Source organism: Triturus cristatus, chromosome 9, assembly GCF_964204655.1.
Source record: "Triturus cristatus chromosome 9, aTriCri1.1, whole genome shotgun sequence".
In the NCBI taxonomy this organism is placed as follows: domain Eukaryota; kingdom Metazoa; phylum Chordata; class Amphibia; order Caudata; family Salamandridae; genus Triturus; species Triturus cristatus.
The window spans coordinates 1220515023-1220533912 of NC_140592.1; the positions used below are offsets into that span (position 1 = coordinate 1220515023).

At 46.6% G+C, this 18890-nt stretch overlaps 1 protein-coding gene across 3 annotated transcripts in view; it reads right to left on the minus strand.

Annotated features, from left to right (window-relative positions):
* Positions 1-18890, minus strand: part of PCNX1 (pecanex 1) — a 617237-nt gene that overhangs the window by 321793 nt on the left and 276554 nt on the right. The window lies entirely within an intron of this gene.

An 18890-nucleotide genomic window follows, 5' to 3' on the forward strand; every position in this document is an offset into this window, starting at 1 on the left:
GCGTTCTCTGAACGGCACTGTCTCTATGGCTCTCTTTTCTAGAAGTTTCCGTGTTTCTTCTCTGAGTAGGGCCAGTTCTTGAGCCGATCTCTGCCTTCCCTTTGGTTTCCTGTTTGGAGGTTTTTTCTCCAAATCTACGCAGTATCCGTACTGCATGACGTTCAGTATCCACTTGTCTGTGGTTATACGCCGCCACTCCTGAAGGTAGAACCTCAGTCTTCCGCCTACTGGTGTTGTATGCTCGTAGGCTTTTGATTCTTCTCTCCCCCCTGATGTTACTTTTTTGCGCCTCACCCATGGGGGCATGTAGAGGGTAGGCGTCCTCTTGCGTGCTGAGTCACTTTGATGAGGGCTGGTCACCCCCTCTCCTCCTCTGGCCACGTCCGTTCCCTCTCCCTCGAAAGGACTGGCCCCGAGGTTGGTACTGCCAGTTTTGCTTCTGTTGACCTTGTTGTCCGTGACTTTCACCCTGCTGACCCTGCTGGAACGTCTGGTGCGACGCCCCCTGCTGGCTTCCTCCCCTACCGTAGGGTCTCCTCGAGGGATTGCCTCGCCTCATTCCCCTCAGCTGTAGGGCCCCCATGGACCTCGCTGTTTCGTTTTCTTTTTTCAGCTGGGTGAGTTTCTCGTCTACTGTTGCTCCGAACAGTGTCTCTCCGTTGAAGGGGGTGCTAAGGATGTTGTTCTGCACCTACGGTTTGAATCCCTAGATTCTTAGCCATGCATGCCTTCTCTCGGTGACCCCTATGGCCATTAGTCTTGCTGAAGTCTCTGCCCCGTCCAACGCCGTCTTTATACAAGAGTTGGCGATGTTTTTGCCTTCGTCTACCAGGTGCGAGGCTCTCTGGCGGTATTCTTCGGGGAGGTGCTTTACTAGCTCCCCCATCTCGTCCCAGTGCTGGTACTGGTGCCTATTGAGTAGTGCATTGGAATTCGCCATGCGCCAGTGCATTGCGGCGTTCCTCTCGACTTTTCTTCCTGTGAGGTCTATCCTCCTGCTTTCTTTATCAGGTGGTGGGCCCGAAGATGCTGGTACGTTGGCCCTTCTCCTGGCCGTGGAAGCTATGATGGAGTCGGCGGTGACACTACCCTTGATGTAAGGGGGGTCCAGGGAAGAGTGCTTATACTTCTTCTCAGTCCTGGGCGTGATCGAACGGCAGGTCGCTGGTTCCTTGAAGGCTTCTCTCCCCTGATTCATCACACTTTGTAGCATGGGGAGAAATTGGCTCCTTGTCTGGATGGGGAGCAGGGTCTCGAGGAGGAAATCGGCTTTCGGCTTCTCTTCGTCGAGTTTGACGCCGACGGCTGTCGCTGCGCTCCTGACCACCATATTGTACACCCCGATGTCGTCGGGTGGCGAAGGCCTCGAAGGGTACGTGTCCACGGACTCCTCCGGGTTTTCGGTGTCGAGATCCTGCCATTCGATGTCGTGGCTGGTAGATGGCGCCGAGCCGTAGAACGACTGCTGGTCTTCTTCCTCGGCTTCGCCGTCATAATAGGTCTCGTCTTCCTCTTCGAGATCTCTCGTCAGCCCCTCGGTGTCGAATTCGTCCTCGACCTCGACGACGTCCGTCGGTGGAGCCGTTGGAATCTTGAATTCCTTCATCTTGGCGTCGAACTCCTTCTTCCTTTGAAGGATGTTCCCCATTTCGGCCTCGAGCCGCCTCTTCTTTTTCTCCATCTCGGAGAGGCTTTCGGCGTCGACCGCGGGTCTTTTCGACGGAACTTGCGTCGACGTCGACCGTTCTTTCTGCGTCGATCGTCCCGTTTCCTGGGTTGTCTTCGACGACCCTTGCTTTTCTGCGTCTTTCGGCACCAGGGAGTCCTTTTCGAAGGATCCGGTCGGCCTCTTGTCCATGGTTCCCCCTTTGGTCGTCGAAGTTTTCGGCGCCGGGGCTCCCTTCCTGGACTTTGACTCTGATTTTCTCGAGTCACCCACATGTTTGAGGTATTTTCTGTTTTGAGCTCGACGATTCTCTTACCTCGTCTTCTTTTTTCTTGTCGGTCTCTACGACCGTGAAGTTTTCGGCTGCCTCGGCGACGTTGTCCTCATCGTCCGTGGAGAGGCCCAGATCGTAGAGCGACGGGGCCTTACCCTTGCCATCCATGCTGGCGTTGGCTCTTCTCTGCCGATCTCTCACCCGGAGCGTCTTCGGCGCGAAGGCTGAGCAGGCGTTGCAGTCCTTACTCTGGTGTTCAACCGGTAGGCAGAGGTTGCAGAACGGATGCTGGTCCTTCTGCGCGAACTTGTGGTGGCAGTTTGGGCAGAACTTGAATGGCGTCTTGTCCATTGCGCTCAGGGCCTCTGAGTGCGCATTCTCCAAGGTCGAAGAAAAAGGCGCAGAACCTCCTTTCTTTGCGCTCCTGATGAAATCTCTTCCTTTCCTGTGATATCTTCGTAGTATTTATTGACAAAACTCGCTTTTCTTTCTTCTTCCTTCGATTGTAATTCTGGAGCTTCCCGATGACGATCCAGACCCAACGGCGGAAAAAAGAATCTGAAGATGGCGCCCCAAAGGTGGGACTTCCGCAGGAAGCACGACGACGTCACGGGAGGTGCACCAAATGGTGGGTCGTCGCCGCCCACCTGGGCTACAAAAAAAAAAAAAAAAAAACAAAGAAAAGACTACGAATCCGGACCCAACCACAAGATCGCGGAATAATGCACAGCATAGTGAATCCAGAAAGATTCACGCTGCAAAACTGTGAAATAATTGCTCAGCCTACTTATCGAGACGGCCCATCTGGGGGCAGCGGTCTCTGGAGAGACTATTTTGCTGAAGGCAAGGATGTTGCAAGTTGGCATTTCTCATCTGTAAAGCTGTGGATGGGATGGGCACTCTAAGCGGAGGTTCTTGGTGAGGTGCAGGAGGGGGCGGTAGTCTTGTCGTCCATCTTCCATACTGGTTTTGTGGGGGGGGTGTACTCTGCAGCTGCTATGATCTGTTCGGGGTCAGTATGTGCAGGGCTTGGTAGTGGTACATACGATGCCAAAGGATCCCAGAGATTTCAATGACTCACCAGTGCATACTGGTGGCGGTGAGGGCTTCACAGACGTTTGTGGAGCGTGTCTTATTTGTTTTTAGCACATTAACTGAACACCTGTAGCAAAGGTGACAAGAAGCACTGGGACACCAGTAGGCATAAGTGATGGTGTAGGTGCGCACAAATGTACAGGGTCAGTCCGCTACGTCACCTATGTCGTGATGCAGGGTGGCGATTATAATGGCACACCACACAGAACTATTGACAGAGCGGCCACAATCATGCTCTAATGTCTTTAATTTCACTTGTGAGATCACAGCATACAGTCACTGTATAGAACAGTATTTCACGCTCGGCCAGGTGGCACACTGCACGTGCCTTGCATTCACTAACAATTATTTTCTCGGAGCATGAGGAAGAGATTTGGGAGCTAGGAAGGCTAGGGCATATGCTTGGATAAGACACTCCAATGCCTTTGCTGCAAACCATGCTGCTAAGCTTGAATCTGTTACTGCTTTAAAGCAGCAGTTCTTAACCTATGGTCTGGGGACTCGTGGTAGTCCACACCTGCTTAGAAACTTAAATATAATTAACAGATTAATAAAGTGCACATACATTAATAAGCAAAATGTAAAGTTGAAAATGTATAAACGTTCTGTAAATGTGAAGACATTTGAAACTGAAGGTTAAAAATTAAGCTAGTATTCTTAGACTTATTCAGAGGAACAGTGCAAATGCATCGAACAGAAAACAGCATGAACGATGGGGGACCTCAATTAAATGTACTAAAGCTCCAAATTTCCTATTAAAAATGTATTTTTTTTAAAATTATTTGTTTGAAATAAATAGAATTTTTTATTATTTGAGCATTTGTCTGATGAATGTATATTTGTCTGCATTATTTTTCAGTTCAAAACATTTAAATTGCTTTGGCAGGGGAGCCCGGATTCCAATAAGGGCTCAGTGGGGGTCCCTGGATTCCAGTAATGATTAAGTGGGGGTCCACAGAAGACAAACAAGCATTGGCAACGCCAATAGGTCTCGCCTGTGAAAGAGCTATTGGCTTTGCTAATATGTTTAGTCATGTTGCACACCAGCTTGGCTGCTGTTCAGCATGGCTAAAAGTTATTGAGGTAAAGGAGACTAGTGCAGAGTGTCAAAGTGGAGAGTTGTAGCGTAGAGTGGTGAAGAGTAGCATGCAGAATGTAGTGGCATGGAGTGACGCAGAGCAGAGAGGCGCAGAGCAGAGAGGCGCAGAGTGATACAGAGTAGAGTGGCAGAGTGGTGTGGAGTAGAGTGGAGCAGAGTAAAGTGGAGTGCAACAGAGTGGAATAAACAGACGCAGTGAGCAGTTGTGTACAGTGCTTCAGAGAAAAGTATAGCGTAGAGTGCAGTGGAGCAGAGTAGTTGGCTACAGTGCAGCTGCGTAGAGGTGCTTTGGTTTGAGTTAAGTGGAGCAATATTCATTGGCGTACTGTGCAGTGGTTTAGAGTAGAGTGGTGCAGAGGGTAGTGGTGCAGAGGGATGCGGAGTAGAGTGGTGCAGCTTAGACTGTCACAGAGTAGGGTGGTGCAGAGTGGAGTAGAGAGGCACAGAGTGAAGTGGTGTAGAGTGCTGCACCAGATGCCAGCAGTGATAAAGCTGGCCCTGATGGTTGGAAGTGGTTTCATTGGAACATGTTCACCGGTTTCATTGTTGACAACACATGCATCCAACAAATAGTAGCCAAACTATGATCTAATCTAGGCAGAATGTTTAATGCTGTAGTGTAACTAATGTAATGGGTTCCTGGCACAGTGCTTCTGCAAGTGTTGAGGCTATTGCTCATTTTATATTGTAATTACATTTAAATAGTGCTTACTGACCCTGATGAGGAATCGAAACGCTTTTCAGAAAGATGTACGCTGCTTCTGCCGGAACCCAAAAGGATTAGTGGTAGATTAGTATAAGGAAATATGAGTATAGTACAAGTATAGGAATGTACAAGTTAATTTGAGCAGAGGACAAGTGAGTCTGTTAGAGTAATGGAGGAATAGGAGAGGGAAGAAAATCAGAAGTGATAATTGGGGGATCATTGTAGTAAGATGAGGTCTGGGATGAGTACAGGAGGGATGGAGGAGGAAAGAGCCTGCAGAAAGGGGTTGTGGGGGGTCGAGGAAGGGTTGTGGAGATCATAGTAGTAGGAAGGGTTTGGGATGAGAGTGAAGAGGAGGGTAAATTGATAAAGGTGTAGGGTGATGGTAGGACAGAGTCAAGCTTTCAAGAAAGTAATTTTTTTTCTTGTACAATAGGACTAAAATAAATATATAGATACATATTACATAGTAAGGGAATGTATGTGTAAGGAATATAATATATCGGGATGTGCGTTTTGTTTTTGTGGAGTAGTGAAGAAATATTGATGTAGTGGTTTTCAGTGAATGATTTGTATGTGCAGTATTGCTGGTGAGTGGTATTTGAATAGTACAGATGTGTTTTAGAGAAGAGTATGTGGTGTGTAAGAGGGGATGGACAATAGTTATGAGTGTTAGATTTGATCACTGGAATAGGTAATCTGTGTGGTGGAATGGCGTGTAAGGATTGTATGATTGTGTGTAATTGAGAGGAGGTGGGTGTTGGTGGATGGTGTGATGGAAGGCTGAGTATAGGTATTGTCGTGATTTGTTATGAGCAAGTAGTGGATAGAGCTGGTGTTTCGTTTGAACAGGGAGTGTGTGTCTGGATGCATTAAAGTTCTACATAATGTGGCTTTGTGTCCGGTATAGAGTAGTTTATTTGTGTAAGAATGCAGGTGCCATAGTGTTGAAGCTGGGGTAGAATTGTGGGTAGGTTTAGATTGTGGGGTTTTGAAGTAGTTCAATACACATTGAAATCTGTATGAGGTTTGTTTGTGGTGCACAAGTAGAATGCCTTTGCTGATATTGTGTTTGGATAATGGTGGATGTGGAGGGCTTAAGGTGGTAGCTCGTAAGTGAAAATTGGTCAGTATCTCTGGCTCTGAGCCCGAACAGGCAACTGCCCTTGTCCTCCCCGCCCAGCCCAAACAGGCAACTGCCCCTGTCCTCCCTGCCCAGCCTAAACAGGCCCCTTTATCTTCTCCGCCCAGCCCAAACAGGCACCTGCCCTTGTCCTCTCCGCCCAGCCCAAACTGGCAACTGACCTGGTCTTCTCTTCTCCAACCAGCCCAAACAGGCAACTGCCCTTGTCCCTTCCGCCCCTAGCCTCGACGCCCGGGCTGAGACGCCCTAAGCCCTATGCTTAAAAGTGCCCTATTGGCCAATGGAACCCTAACCAATCAGAACCCTAAACCCTAGAGCCAATGGGAGATATGGCCCTATTAACCAATCACAGCTCTAACAGCCAATCGAAGCTAAAGCCCTAATCCCCAAGTCAAATAGAAAACCCTAGCCCTAGTAGCCAATCAGACCACTAGACCAAACCGCCTATGCAGCAACCCCTTTGACAAGAACCACATACAACAGTACTCAGCACTTGTAGACCACACATCAACAAGCTTTTAGTTGACAACTACAAAATTATTAGATCACATCCATGCCATCTAAGCACACTCATAAGCAAGAAATACATTAGACCAGAAGTTGAATAGCAGTAAAGTAATTACACTACAAGGACTTCGGGACTTGGACTGCTACTTTACCAAAAGGGTGAAAGATCGTTAAGCTAAAGAAGACAACTAACAGTACAGCCAAAAGATTTCACAAACAAAATATTTGGCCCACCCCAGCAGAAAAGGGCTATATTACACCACATCCACCCTCCCTTACATGCATCAGAGTAGTTGTGTAGGCTACTCCTGTTGGCTTGCCAATCCGTATTATTAGTAAAAGGTTTTGGTACTTGGACTCACTGACTGTAAACAGAAAGATCATTAGACATTCACTAGGGGGTCATATTAAGCAAAAGCCAACAGTGCTTTGACAGAAGAACCTCAAAATGAATATCTGTTTAGTGCGTGACCTAGTCCCTGCAGGCCTGTTTTAAGGGTTAAATTAAAGTCTCAAACTGTAGTATAGAAGGGGCACGAGCGGGCTTCATGGAGAGAGCAATCTGCATTCCTCTTGTTTTCATATAAATGCTCTTACTTTGAAGTCACTGAAAGAAAAGTAAACACCAAGCTCCCTCGAAAGAAGGAGCCTGACATTTGACCTTGCACAGTAAAAGTGACAACCTTAGAACAAGATTTAAAGGCCTATTTACAAAAAGTGAGATCTCAGAAGGATACAGAAAATAAAGTTTGGGAAGGGGAAGGGACGAAATCAAGCTGGGCAGCCTAAAACAAATAAAGCCAGCAAATAAAAAGGAAGGAGATGAGTTACAAACCACAAAGCCGATGGCAAGCAATGGGCGGATTGCATTCCTAGGGAAGCTTTCCCAATGTCCCCAAGATGTCCTTAGCAAACCAGACAGCTATGCAGTCTGGTAGGCTTCAACCTAAAAATCACTGCTTTAAAAGACTGACTTGGCAAACAAATCCTTAAAATAGCTGCAATTAAATGTGAGCAGAAGAGGGTAGACTTGAGCCATTTTCTTCCATTATTTCGGTTTACACAGTATATAGTTCACTGAAATTCGCCCGAAGAGTATTTGTACGTTTTGTTTTAAATTACTTCGCACTTCACAGAACACGATCCACAGACTTAAAGAGCATGAGATGCTGATGCCCAAAGAGCAGAAATAAACAGCGCGCAACACCTTCCTGGAGATATGAAGAAATTCCTTGTAAAGCAGATGGTGACTGTCTGTTTCAGAGTCTCATTGAAAAAAGGGCCACCGTCCCTGCCAACCACAGAATTAGCTGCAGATGGAGGACTTCTATGAAAACACTTCAAACTGCACTCGTCGCCACTTAAGAGATCCCACTTCCCAATGAAATCCTCCAAACATATATAAAAGTAAGGAGTACATTTATTCCGGGACAGCTGGATGAGGTGAAGATCTCAAGACCCCAAGAAAGCAACTGCTTTCATACAGAATGTTTGCTCAGAAGTGGAGAAAACATCTTGTAGAGTGCTTTAAATGAAGATAGAAACATGCAGGTACTAACTATTCAGAGAGCCGGTACTCTCCCATTAAATGTACTACTGCAGTCCTGAGAAGGACTTGTACTTTCCTTTCCAAATGAAAAAAGTGCAGGTACTCAGTTCTGGACATTACCTGCCCTTTTGAAGCACTGATCTTGTATGATGCATGTATGATTTTACTTCGGATCAACAAATACCCCAGTGTTGGCTCACATATCACCTACTGGGCCATATGTTACAAAATGGTAATTGAGCATAAAGTTTCAGCAAGGTTGTGGAATTTAATAAAATATCTACTTGTCCATGGGGCAGGTTGCTTCATAAATCTACTTGTCCTGTAACAACATCTACTTGTCCCTTTGGTGCCATGTAGTGTGGTGACAAATTATGGCAGCAATCTCATCATAGATCTCTGATATATCCTCTCTGATGTTGCCAGGGCTCATAACAAAGTAATGTTTGAATACTTGCAATCCTCTTATGTTGCCACATTTCTGCAAATCTACATACAGGGGCTGAAGGTAGTGGTAAGGCAAATGCTACTTACCAGTATGCATCTGTTCTTGGCATGTAGAGCTGCAGATCTACACACTGTGCATAGATCGCCATCTGGTGTTGGGCCAGGATGTTTGCAGTTGTTTTTCCTCTTGGAAAGTCTTTGGAAGTCACGAGGTATGCGACTCCTCCTTTGGATCGTATTGCGCATGGGCTTCTGCTCCACCCTCAGATTGTTTTTCGCCAGCAGGGAAATGATGGAGCGTAGAATAAGCAGTGAAGATGTCCCTGTGTGCTAAATAAGATAAACTGGAACAGATAAAGGCAGCTGGGGAGGCGGGTGGGCGTGTGTAGATCTGCAGCTCTACATGCCAAGAACAGATGCATACTGGTAAGTAGCATTTGCCGTTCGAGGCATATGAACTGCAGATTACACACTGTGCATAGTTTATATAGCAGTACTCGCTCCTAGCGGCGACCACCAGTATCTGTTGCAGTGGTTTGAAACAATGTTTTGAGTACAGCCTGGCCCACACTAGCTTGTTGCTTAGTTTGCACATCTACACAATAGTGTTTAGTGAAAGTGTGCGGTGTAGACCATGAAGCTGCTTTGCAGATATCATCTAAGGGGATGTTCCCTAAAAATTCCATGGAAGCCCCTATCTTACGTGTAGAGTGGGCTTTAGTGGGAACAGAGAGCGTTCGTTTTGCTTTGTGGTAGCAAATCTGTATGCATTTAACAATCCACCTAGCTATCCCAGATTTAGAGATGGGGTTGCCTTTGTGTGGTGGTGAGAAAGACACGAACAGCTGTTTGGTCTTACGAAAGGGTTGTGTTCTCTCGATGTAGTAGAGTAAGGCTCGTTTTACATCTAGTGTGTGGAGAACTCTTTCTGCGATGGTCTGTGGCTGCGAGAAGAATACGGGCAGTTCTACAGATTGGTTTAGGTGAAAGGGAGAAATGACTTTAGGGAGGAATTTTGGATTAGTGCGGAGAACAACCTTGTTATGGTGCATTTGTAGAAAGGGTTCTTGAATGGTGAGTGCTTGTATCTCACTGACCCTTCTGAGGGAAGTAATGGCTACAAGAAAGGCAGTTTTCCATGTTAGGAATTGAAGTTCACATTTGTGTAGAGGTTCAAAGGGAGGCCCCATTAGTCTTGTGAGAACGATGTTTAGGTTCAACACAGGTGAGGGTGGCACTCTGGGGGGAATTATTCTTTTGAGGCCTTCCATTTAGGCTTTTATGGAGAGATAGATGTTGCCTGTTTTGTAGATAAGCTGCTATGGCCGCAAGGTGCAGTCTAATAGACGTGTAGGCTAGGTTGCATCTTTGTAGGTGTAGTAAATAGCCTACGATGTATTGAATGGGCACATCTAGGGGATTAAAGTTATTGTTGTGACAATATGTCACGAAACGTTTCCACTTGGCTGCGTAGCAAGCTCTAGTGGTAGGTCGTCTAGCTTCTCTAATGACGTTCATACAGTCAGGGGAAAGATTAAGATAACCAAATTCTAGGATTTCAGGAGCCAGATTGCAAGGTTGAGCTGAGCTGGTTCCGGGTGCCTGATCTCTCCATGGTTCTTGGTTAAGAGGCGTGGAGAGAGGTGTAGCTTTTGGTGCGGTACTACAGATAGTTCCAGCAGTGTGGTGTACCACGGCTGTCTGGCCCAAGTTGGAGCTACTAGGATGAGAGTGAGGGAGTGTTGTTGTAGTTTGCGCATCACTAGTGAAATGAGTGGGAGAGGCGGAAAGGCGTACACACATCTGCCTGACCAGTTCATCCATATCGCATTGCCTTTGGACAATGGGTGTGGATACCTGGCGGCGAAGTTTGGGCATTTGGCGTTTGTGGGTGGCGAAGAGGTCTATCTGTGGATGCCCCCACATTTGAAAGTAGGGGTGAAGAACTTGTGGATGAAGTTCCCACTCGTGGATCTGTTGTGTTTGTCTGCTCAGCAGATCGGCCATAGTGTTTTGGACTCCTGGGACATGTTGGGCTAGGAGAAAAGTGTTTTGGGGTATGACCCATCTCCATATGCTCTGTGCTAGCTGAGAAAGCTGCGGAGAGTGTGTGCCGCCTTGTTTTTGTATATAGAACATGGCTGTCACATTGCCCGTGCAGACTAGGACGGCCTTGCCTGAGAGATGTGTTTGAAAGGCCTTTAGGGCTAAGAATATGGCTAGCAACTCCAGATGGTTGATGTGGAGTAACTTTTGTTTAGGTGTCCACCTGCCCTGCATGGTGTAATGTAGTAGGTGAGCTCCCCAGCCGGAGAGCGATGCGTCCACTGTCAATACTATCTAAGGAATCGGGTCCAGGAACAGTCGCCCTTTGGAAAGGTTTTTGGTGGTCCACCACTGCAGAGAGCGATGGGCACGACCGTCTACAAACACCAGATCTGTCATTTGACCCTGGGCCTGGTTCCATTGCCGTGCTAAGCACTTTTGGAGAGGACGCATCTGGAGTCTTGCGTGAGGTACTATGAGTATGCAAGAGGCCATCATTCCTATAAGTTGCATGAACACTCGAGCTGGAAGAGAGTGTTCTGGTTGAAATTTGGCGCGTAGAGCCTGAATGCTTGCTATCCTGGCAGGACTAGGATAGGCTAGCGCTTTTGAGGTGTCTATGGTGGCACGAGGTATTGTTTTACGTGGGACGGTTGCAGATGGGACTTTGCATGGTTTACTGTGAAGCCCAGTTCGTGAAGTAGTTGGATAGTGGCGTGAGTGTGTTGTACGCACTGGTTGTATGAGCTGGCTTTTATGAGCCAGTCGTCTAGGTATGGGAAGACGTGGATGTGTGGTCTTTGCAGGTGTGCTGCCACTACCGCTAGGCACTTGGTAAACACCCGTGGTGCTGTGGTGACTCCGAATGGGAGCACTTTGAACTGATAGTGTTGACCGTCCACTACAAATCTGAGAAACTTCCTGAGAGCCTTGTGTACAGGAATGTGGAAATAGGCGTCGTTGAGGTCTAGGGTGGCAAGGAAGTTGTTTTGGGAGAGCAGGGGAAGTACCTGCTGGAGTGTGACCATGTGGAAATGGTCTGAGTGTATATAGTGATTTAGGGGTCTGAGGTCCAGGATGGGCCTTAGAGTGTCGTTCCTTTTTGGTATGAGAAAATATAGGGAGTAAACTCCCATATTTTGTTGGTGGGTAGGAACTAGTTCTATCGCACTCTTCTGTAGGAGGGAGATTACCTCCTGCTTTAGCAGTGACAAATGTTCCTGTGACATTGGGCGCTGTTTGGGTGGAATGTTTGGGAGGGTAGATGTTCGTTCGAGGCAGTAGCCTGACCGAATTATTTGTGTTACCCATTTGTCTGAGGTGATAGTAGTCCAGATGGGAAGGAAATTGTGGAGTCTGCCCCCGACCGGAGTGGGATGGTCTGGGGGGAGTGGAGGAAAGTCATTGGGTAGGGGTGGATGCAGAGCGGGAGGTGTTATTCTTGTCTCTGCCTTTATTATTGTTGACCCTGTAGCCGCCTCATTGGTAACCCCTTGTGAAGGTGGATTGGGTAGGGGCTTTATAGGAAGTAGAAGCGTTATCGGAGTAGCCTCTGGAGGTGCTTTGAAAGGAAGAGCGGCGAAAGCAGCGCCTGGGAGGGTGCGACTGTAAGGCTCCCATAGACTTCGCTGTATCTGTGTCTTTTTTCATTTTTTCCAGGACATTGTCAACGTTTGGGCCGTACAGATGTTCCTGGTCAAAGGGGTGGTTCAGGATGGAAGCCTGCACCTCGGGTTTGAAACCTGAAATTCGTAGCCAGGCATGCCTACGGAGGAGGACGCTGGTGTTAATTGCCCTAGAGGCGGTGTCAGCTACACCTAGGGCGCAGCGAATGGAGGTGTTGGTGATGGTATAACCCTCCTGGATTAGCTCGTTGGCTCTATTTTTGTATTTGTCAGGGAGGTGTTGCATTATGGCTTCCAGTTCATCATAATGTGCCCTGTCTTATCTTGCCAAAAGCGCTTGTGTGTTTGCGATGCGCCATGTTGGCAGCCTGGGATGCAGTGCGCTTGCCAGAGGCGTCCAGGAGTTTGGACTCCTTATCAGGTGGTGGTGCCTCGGCTGATGCCTGGGAGTTTGCACGCTTTCTTGCAGTGGACACTACTAGAGAGTCTAGTGGTGCTGGCCCTCTGATGTAGGTGGGGTCTGTAGGGGCGGCCTTATACTTCTAGTCTATGCGAGGGTTGATGACCCTGGCCCCGACCGGGTCTTTAAAGACCTCCGGTACGTGCTCGATAACCCCTTTAAGCATGGGCAGGGTGCAAGTGGCCCTGTGCGTGGCGTCAAAGGAAGGGGTCAAAGGAGGGGGTGAAGTTATTCTCAAAGGGGAGGTAGCAAAGTCTTTCCTCTTTGGCGGTGGAGCAGGCTTGTCAAGCGGTCTCTTTTTGATGCTGAGCATCAAATGTCCAGTTTTAGGGTCTCTGACCAGTGTTTTTTGTCGTGGATCAGGCCGAAACAGTTCTTCAGTGAGTGACCGATCCGTCGGCGTCGGAGCCGTGGGTTTTTTGGTCTTGGAGTCAGCATCTGTTTGTTGTTTTCAACTGTGTGGCTTCGAGATGGCTGGTTGTTTCCTCGGCTCCGAGATGACTTTCGGCTTCGAGGTGTGGGTGTCGATGGCTTTGGGTTTTTTGCTCGGCTCCGGGGACGGTGTCGGCACCGAGGAGCTGGTGCTTGTCTTCGGCGCAGAGTGCTGCGGTGTGGAGCTCGGCGCGGAGGAGGAGGCCATTTTCTTTTTCGGCGCCGGTGCGGAGGAGTGTTTCTCGGCACCAACGGCAGGTTGGCTCGAGCCCGAGCCGCCAGAAGGCTTAATAGGCTTCTTAACCGGGCCCGAAGGCGAGGTGTGGGAAGCAATGTCTGTGGTGGTGCCTAGGCCCGAGGGCGAAGGCGTGACCAAAGCCTTTTTCGATGCCGTCGAGTGTGGGGGGTGGATGTTAGTATCACAGACGGGGTGTTGAAATGCACACCATTGTACTCAAGCATTGATTCGTATCAAAATGTACTCCACTGTTTAAACTTTGTCGGCGTGCTCGCTCACTTCGCGCTCTGCCCATTTGCGCTGCAAATTAGTAGAGGACACAAGGGCACCACTTTACGGTACCCATTGAGCTGCACAACCTATTAGAATAAATCCAAAGGATCGAACTCATGATCAACTCTATTTTTCTTCAACTGTTTGTCCAATATTTATTCCATTATTTCTCTTGTGATTGCTTCAATCCGTTTTACCCATTCATTTTTCCATACTGGTTAAAGAAACGCAGGAGAATGACTGTTTCCACATGTCGCGTTTGTGGATGTTAGTACTCACGCCCCTCTGTGCCGGAGTGATGTCCTCGACATCTGAGTCATCGGCTTCGGAGGCGCTGACGAGGCCCTCTTCGGTGTGCTGTTCTGGAACATCGACGCCTTCTCCAAAGATGTCATCGGGGATCGCTGTCGACGAGAATGCCATGGCTCTCCTCGCCCTTCGGTCTCGAATGGTCTTTTTGGACCGGAAGGATTTGCACGCCAGACAGTCTCGAGCCTCGTGTTCAGGGGAGACGCAGAGGTTGCACACCTCATGGAGATCGGTGTGGGGAAATTTGGGCCCACATCGAGGACACTTCTTGAATGGAGTCCTTTCCATCAGCCAGGACCGGAGCTTAGGTAGGCCCGAAGGCCTTTGTCGATGACCGGAATCGAAGACTTCGAACGATGAGTCGCGTCGAGTGTGGAGATCGCGATTGAAAACAATACCGCGAAAGGGGGAGGATTGCGCGCCGATCAGAAGAACTGGAAACTGTTCGGAACCGGAGCGCGAAGAACACATCCGAGCCCGATGGCGGAAAAAAAAAAATCTGAGGATGGAGCCGAAGCCCATGCGCAATACGATCCAAAGGAGGAGTCACATACCTCGTGACTTCCAAAGACTTTCCAAGAGGAAAAACAACTGCAAACATCCGGGCCCAACACCAGATGGCGATCTATGCACAGTGTGTAATCTGCAGCTCATATGCCTCTAACACAATAGTTCCAGGGTTAGAATGCCCTTAGAGTCTGTGCAAACCTACTAACGTGCATGTTTTAAGGGGTTTCAAAAACTGTTCCCTAATCTTTTCCCATACTGAAAAATGTTGTAAATGTACTCCTGACAATGGCAGACGTAGACCTCCTTCCAGAGTTGGGAAAAAAGTGGTTGGAGGGAAAGTGAAATTGTAAACACTCAGATTTTCGCATGAGCAAATCTAAATATGCATATTTGCTCATGATAAAATGCAGTTCACAAATATTTTCTAGGAGTACTATTTCTTGTCCTACTTCTGCAAGTTCTTGGGAATTCACTAAAGCCATTTGACTACACTTAATACAAGGACATATTACATGGGTGTACCTTTGAGACTTTCTTTAATAATTGGGCCCTAATTTGGTATTATTGCTTTTATTAAAATGCTGTCTCTCTCTGTATTGACTGGCTTCACTGTGAGTGACCGCATTCTGCTCTTTCACAAGGAGCATATCGGCACACAAAGTTGTTTTGTGCAGTGCCGGTAACTACTGTGGCAGTATGTGCTTTTTTAGTCAAAAATGTTTTTTGCTTTTTTCCAATGTTTGTTATAATGGTGAGGGCCAGGCAGCTCCCACACCAATAAGGTTTTACAAAAACCATGCCAAAACAGTTCACACATTGATAAAACTAAAAAGCTGAACACCAATTTCAGACCTACTGGCTTTCCCATAATTTTATTGAAACTGGTTACACTGATTTTCCATTAGGAATATTTTTGGGAAATACTAGCAAGCATCAACACATGTTACTAAATGATGTTGCAAAGATATGGTACCTGAAATTTTACAGTAGTTTAGCAAATGTTGTTTTTCCTGCTTTACTTTTTACTAACATTTTATTTTGAAAGCACAGAATCATCAATCTTGCTTTCAAGCTTCTGCAAATATTTGCATCAAATCAGAGAGCATTCTAGGCGCATTATACATAGCCTCATATTGGTAAACTTTGAAAACGTATGTACACATTTTTATACTGGAACCACTGTCAGTAGTGCAGTCGGAGCTCAGAGCATTTACTTAGAGCGCTCACGCTAATAATAAAGGCTTTCAATTAACAAACCATAAATAATAGTTACAACAGCATTAACATATGGACAAAAATATTACTTTAACTGCAGACAGTGCCCTTCCCTGATCCACAATGTGGTACTGTAAAATGGCAGCCAAAGGGTTTGTGCTTCAGGGGGTTGGGCCTACTTGTACCAACGACAAAATACACATGAAAACTTGTTGCCCGTGACCCCAAACAATATGTCCTGGGCGTCGGGCTGTAGGAATTCCACATCCCTGTTTCACGATGTGTAAAAGGCAGTAAGTAGTGCTGACCATTAAACTAGCTTTGGCAAAGCCAAATGGTCTCACCTTTGCGAGATATATTGGCTTTCTCCATGCACAGCAGCACAATCTGATATGAAACAAGGATTAAAGGCAAGGAAAATAAAGCTATGACGCGGCCAGGATTGACCGCGTCATAGCACTTTATTTAAGCCATGTTGCAAAGCAGACCATCCTGTTGACAGAGGGGGAGGAGGGATAAGCAACATGAGGGAGGCTTGGGGGAGGTGGTGGGAGCAGCAATAATGGACAGCAGGAGGAGGGGTGGTATGGGGAAAGCAAAATGTGGGGGTGCAGGGGAGGAGGGCAGGAGGGAAACTGGGAGGGTGGAAGGGAAAAAAGTATCCCAATCACAGTGCGAGCAGCAGACGGGCACTAATTAAGTTGACTCAATCTGTGCAAGGTCCATGCTCCACAGAGGAAGGGAAATGATGCTTGGCATTTAACTGAAATCTGATTCTTCTCTTCTAGTGGCTAATAGGAAGGCAATAAGAAGAGTGACAGTGTAGGCAATAAATGGATCCACGCTCTTTACTGTAAACAATAGTCGCACAAGTGCATGGCCTTCGCGGGGTCAACCTAAAAATGAGACGAGACCCCCAAAATCATCCAAGCCATTCTGAGACTAATGCATGTATAGTGAAAAGATCCACATGTTCGTAAGACTGAAGTATCCCTTACTCTGATATACATTAAGGCAAACAATTGGACAAACTATCTTCTCATATACATCATGCTGAACTTGCGATAAGCACATGAAGGACAGTGTGGCATCACCTGGCCATCCTTGCCAGAAGCAGAGATTAGAATCACCGTCCATGTCCTATCCTTTACCATCTCAAAGGAGGTAATGCTCTACAGACCAGCCTGCCATATGTCCAGCAGACTGCCCTAAAGAGCATCTTCAATGCTCATTAGGGCATCAAAGTCTTCATCAAAAGTCTTTACTAGTACATCACAGTCGCACCAAAGAGCAGAACTCCACTCGCCCGCTTGTATCACCTTCAAGACCAGCTGTATCATCTAGAAGGCAACCAGGATTAAGATGTTAGATGGAGGAAAAGGGGCAGCCACACAGGAAATGCAGGACGAACAGAAGATTCCTGTTATCCTATGGGTTAGGTGCGAAGATATGGTATGGCACTTTTCTGTACATCCGCACCATAACTCTACTAATCTGCTTTCTTTCCAGATCCTCATTGTAAGCCTCACCCCCAGAAACCTTCAGCTTGCCACTTTAAATTTCCAGTGATGCTGCGTATACACTACCACATGCCCATCTCACCCTTTTTCAGCACTAGCCACTATAAGTCCCTATCTGTAAATGGCTCTGTTGCACTGTAACTAAGACTTGACTATATACGTTACTTAAATACAACTCATAAGGACAACATACTAAACAGTACTGTTACTGCTGTAACTTCCTGTGCCGAATGATAAAGATATGAGATGCTGCTCTTCACAACTATGGTGACCAAAGTTGTGTGGAAGTGTGGCCTGGTGTACAGACTGCACTCGTCAGAGGCCCAGCATTGGTCTAACTGAAGATAATAAATTATGATTCTGTGGTGAAAGCAAGAACACAAAACAACAATTAATAAAAATCGAGGATAAAAATAATTAACGTAGCGGCTGATGCAGGTAATGCACTAGGGAAAATACCACCAGCTCTAATCAATAACTAATCATATGCTCAAGTTAGCAAGTGCTACATTAGAAGAGAAGAATCAGATTTCAGTTAAATGCTGCTTGCAAGTGACCGCTAGAGCCATGATTAAGCATGTGCCCATCTGATCACTCATGACAAGACTTGCACACAACTGGCAGAGACTGAATTGACTAAAGTTCAGTTGAGGGTGAGGGAGTTGAAAGCCTATGAGCATGGGATGACCAGAAACTGTCCATTCAAAGGCACACTGGATCATGTGCTCACCACCCATCACAGGGCACACGTTCAAGAATATGCATACAAGCAGGTAGTGACAGATGTATTGTAATTGCATTTGTATAGAGCTTACTACCCCTGACGAAGCGTCAAAGAGCTTTTTTCGGCGAGTAGCACGCTACTCCGGGACCCATAGAGGATTAGTGTAGAATTAGTATAGTGAAACATGCAAGTAAATTTTAAGTGGTGGATAGGTTAGTCAGTTATTTGGATAGGATAGCAGAAGGATATAAGAGGAAAAAAGGTTTGTATTTATATAGCGCTGGTTACCCCTGATGGGGTGTTGAAGCACGGTACTCCGGAAAACCCATAAAGGATTAGTGGTGAATTAGTATGGTGAAATATGAAAGTAATTTAAGTGGTGGATATTAGTTATTTGGAGTGAGAAGGATAGCGGAGGGGAAGAGAGGTTTGCATTCATATAGCACCTGTTTCCCCTGATGGGTGTTGAAGCGCTTTTTTGGAGAGTAGCACGCTACTCCGGAACTCAAAGGATTAGTGTTGAAAATTAGTATAGTGAAACATGAAGTAATTTGAGTGGTGGGTATGTTATTAAGTTATTTGGATAGAGCAGGGTAGGTGGCGGGATAGAAGAGGGAAAAAGGTTTGTATTTATATAGCGCTTGCTACCCCGGATGGGTTTTTGAAGCGCTTTTTTGGCGAGTAGCACGCTACTCTGGAACCCATAAGGATTAGTGTTGAATTAGTATGGTGAAACATGAAATTAATTTGAGTGGTGGATATGTTAGTCAGTTATTTGGATTTAGAAGGGTTGGGGAGGGGTAGAAAATGGAAAAAAAGTTTGCATTTATATTGTGCTTGTAACCCTGATGGGGTGTTGAAACGCTTTATTGGCAAGTAGCATGCTACTCTGGAACCCATAAAGGATTAGTGGTGAGTTAGTATTGTGGACATATGGAATTTGAGAAGTGAACATGTTTAGTCTGTTATTTTGATTGAAAAGGATAGTGGAGGGATAGAAGGGTGAAGGACTTTTTTTTTTTTTAATGTAGAGTGCAGACCTAGCAAACAT